At 40.5% G+C, this 3,924-nt stretch overlaps 1 pseudogene; it reads right to left on the bottom strand.

Moving 5' to 3' along the window:
* Positions 1–327: 327 nt before the first annotated feature.
* On the bottom strand, positions 328–3,325 carry LOC144257140 (meiosis-specific coiled-coil domain-containing protein MEIOC pseudogene; annotated as a pseudogene).
* Between the last annotated feature and the right edge of the window lie 599 nt (positions 3,326–3,924).

Here is a 3,924-nt window from a genome sequence, read left to right as displayed (position 1 = left end):
AGAATTTCATATTTGCATTTACCTGCACTGCAGAATGGGATTAAGCAATACATTAGCTGTTAGGAAATAATTTACTTAAATAAACTCGTTATCTTTGACTACTCAGAACTCCTAGAGTAGTCAACTTTACCTTTGAATTTTCCTTAAACTGTATTCTCATTCATTCCAAGTAGTTTTTAAAATAGAAGTTAGACTTCATTAAGGTATTAACTTTAAATCTGAAAGAAAATTAACGTGCTGAAAGTTTGACAAGTTCATTAAAAATTTTAGCATGTCTTGATACATTTACTTATCAGCTTTTTAATTCTTCCTTTTGCTGGCATTTCCTTAATGTTTGTTTATTTCACCTCTCTGGTTCATTGGATTGCTACTATTTATGCTTTCATGAACTTTTTCTTCACAGTTTACTATATCTTGGAAAACCTTTTCCACATCTGCTTGACCAGCCATACTTGCTGTTTTTGGCAAGGTCATCTGCAGTGCGCACCATAGAGTAGTGCGTGCTTTCCGAGTAGCCACACACATCTCTTAATTGCTGAAGCAAGGGCAAAAACATCTCTTTCATCTTGGCATCTAGGCACTCCTTGCCTTTGCCGATTTGAAGCATTAACAATTTCATCCTTTCTATGTGACTGTACAATGTGAATGGATTCCAAGTGTCTATCAAGAGCAGTAGAGATATTGGCATGAAGGGGAGAGCTTCGAAGACATTCCATTTTGCCTAGTAAAGTCACAACTCTGGCTTGTTCTCAAAGTTCATCCACAATTAAGGGATCAACTCTAGATGGGTTGGAGGTCATCCTTGGAATTGGAGTATTGTTAGTACTGGATACTTTTTTCCCTAGATAATTCTTGGCAAGAGCTAATTCAGTCTTTTTTCTCTCCTTTTCTAATGCTCTCCATTGTTCATAGCACTCTTCTAGACGAATATGAAGTTCACTGGCTGGTCCACTTCGAGTTTTAATTGGTCTTTGAAATCTAAAAGTTGGCACGAAACCAGAAAAGGAATTATCACCATACATCATATCATTAAAATAAGGGTATAAATGGCTTAAGTCATCATAAGAAAACAAATCATAGGAATCCAACAGTGGAACAACTGAATGGCCAAATGGGTGGGTGGATCTTAGGGGAAACCCATTTGAACCAAGTTGTTGAAAACCCTGATTATGCCTTAAATCTCCCATCATATAATTATTAGAAAAGCATGATGCCTGTGTGCGATTCACACGGCTATTAATATGCTGTCTCCACTTCCTTGTCGGTGGCTATTAAAATGACCCTGTGACTCCAATAGATCTTGATATGTGTTTTGAGATAAGCCATCTAAATGCTTTGGACCTTCCTCAGGATCATAATGTCCACTCTGGGGCTTGGCTTGAAAATTATGTTTGTTTACATTTTCAATGATCCCATACTGCTGAGCTGAATAATTATCACAAAATCCATTTGGCTGTTTTATTTTTTTATCTGTAACCGATTCAAAGAGATTTTCTTCTCCAGTCTTCATCAGTCCTTCCATGTGATTGACAGATTGAATTCTTTCTGCACCATTGTAACTGAAATCAAAACTAGAAAATGCTGAAGGGTTTTCTTGGCAATACTTCTGAAATAAATTGCTATTTGGGGTTAAATTTGTGGATGATAGTTGGGGAAAATCTGAAGAATGGTTAGAACCTTTTGAAGCTGCACTTAAATGACTATTTAATTTCATCAAGTTACCTTGATTTCTATAAGGAACAGGAGTGTTATTTTTTGTTTGAATATTCATCCAAGTTAGTCTGTTTAAATTGATACCTCCTGAAGATGTTGCTGAGTTTGATAATAAATTCACTGATTTAAAATACTCAGAATTTGGGGGATCAGGCTTAGCAAATTGTTGCTTTTCTGTGACATTAGCAAAATCATTATTAGCTGGACAAGCTGTGTGAGGTTTTAGTCCATACTCTGATTTTAAGCCAAAATCAGCTGTGAATGCTGCTGCTTCCTTTGCAAACTGTTTTTCAGTTAAATGTGGTGTGGTTTTTGGAAATGTGAAATTCTGCTGGTCAGGCATTGTCTCCTCCATTTTTTTTCTGGTTTGCTGGTTTAACCTGAAATAACTTTGTACAGGCATCTGCTTCTACAGTTGGTGTTTCGGGTGTGCCATTGGCTAATTTTTTACCATCCTGGACACTAAAATTTGAACATTTATTAAGCTTAGCCTTGTTAGGATGAGCATATTCTGGGTATCTACAATAATCTGCATTTTCATTTTATCTATTAAATAGGGAAAGAAATATCTCTACTCTTTTTTGTTGTAATGGTGCTTCAAGACCTTTAGCACACATTTTCTCTCTTCCATAAGGGTAAGTATCAATTCCTGATTATTTCATGATATCAGACAGACCAGTTTGTGGTGTAAAACAGTTTTTGATAAATGGATATTCTTGGAATGTTGCCTTAGCTGTATCATTTGTCTGAATATTGTAACAGTTAGAATGATCACTTCTTGAGGGGTATATCCATTGTTCTTCAAGGTCTAATCCAGTAAATCCATGATAAAGTTCATCTATTTTTTGTTGTGGTGTGAGATTACTATTATGCAAGTATTGCTTTTCCACTGCTGACACAGATTCACCACTATAAAAGGCTTGCTGAGAGATAGCTGTATCTATTGGCCTTTTGGTTTCTGTCAAGAGATCATGGTGATCTACAAATCTGCTTGTGATCATTGGCCAAACTGACTTTAAGTTGGTCAAGCAGGTCCCTTCAGCAAAATATGGCTGTGACTTATCTTGTTCTTCCAGAATGTTAGCCACAAGTCCATATAAGTCTGTTTCACTGCCATAGTCATTTCTTTCGGTTTGAATCCTGTTCTTTACATTGATCTGGGAATTAGAAGATTGTTTAATATCATCTCCATAAGTAGACCATGGTGCATAGAAAAGTGAAGAATCTATAGAACTTGCATATTCTGTGGATGAAGAAAGTGGAGTGTAGGTCTGCCTTAGGTCTATACTGACTTCATTCTGCGATTTGTAGCAATCATAGAAGGAAGTGGAGCCAGTCAACATCACGCTGTTGAATACATCAGACAATCTGCTGCTGGTGTCAACAGTGAGTTCCAGCAGCGATTCGTACCTCCACGGAACGCTACTTTAGGCTCCATGGGGACCCCCCCCAGCCCCTCCTGGACTAGGTAGGGCTCCTGGGGTACGGGGTGAGGGAGGGCGTCGAGGCCTGGCTCCCTCAGCCTGCACCCCACCGCTACCGCCCGGGTGGCTGCCTGGAGCCGGTCTGTGGGGGGGCCGGAGGCGGGAGGGTGGGGCGGGGAAGAGGCCATTACATTGCCTGCCCCTGGCTCTGGATGCGGGACCCGCACCGGCCTCCTCCTGTGAGGCCCACTTCTCACCCTGCACCCCTCATTGGCCCGCTGCCCAGCCAATGGGCACCCTCCTCCAGGGGCTGTTACCCACCGGAGATAGGGCTAAGAAGGGCGGTTAGCCTACCTCGCTTTCCTGCAGCTTCTAGGAACTGACTTCTTAATAAGATCCCTAAAGCAAAAGAAGTTATTGGTGGGCCTGACCTTGGATCTACATGGAAGAATGCTTACTTGCTCATTGTGCAGCATGGCAGTCCTAATGTACAACACTGTTTTGGGACAGAGTATGGTCAGAACACTGGCAAGCGCCTTTTCCCTGCTCCTTTGACAAGAAGTTATTCCCTTGATGGTACAAGGTCAGCCTATGTGGCAGTTCCTAGACTCTTGGTGTCAGGATTCCCGTAATATGATGTTGTGTATCACCTCTGGCCTATCATGACTGTTAGCAGTAAATAGGCACATTCCCACTATAAAAGCTATTTTTGCTACACAATAAAGCAGACACCATTCTCTGAAACTATCTCTGGAGGGATTTCTCTGTGCCCTCAAGCTCTCCACAG

The sequence above is a fragment of the Urocitellus parryii genome, chromosome 10 (genome assembly GCF_045843805.1).
Source record: "Urocitellus parryii isolate mUroPar1 chromosome 10, mUroPar1.hap1, whole genome shotgun sequence".
NCBI classification, from domain to species: domain Eukaryota; kingdom Metazoa; phylum Chordata; class Mammalia; order Rodentia; family Sciuridae; genus Urocitellus; species Urocitellus parryii.
The sequence above is the reverse complement of the archived record's forward strand: the minus strand, read 5'-3'. Positions and strand labels throughout refer to the sequence as shown.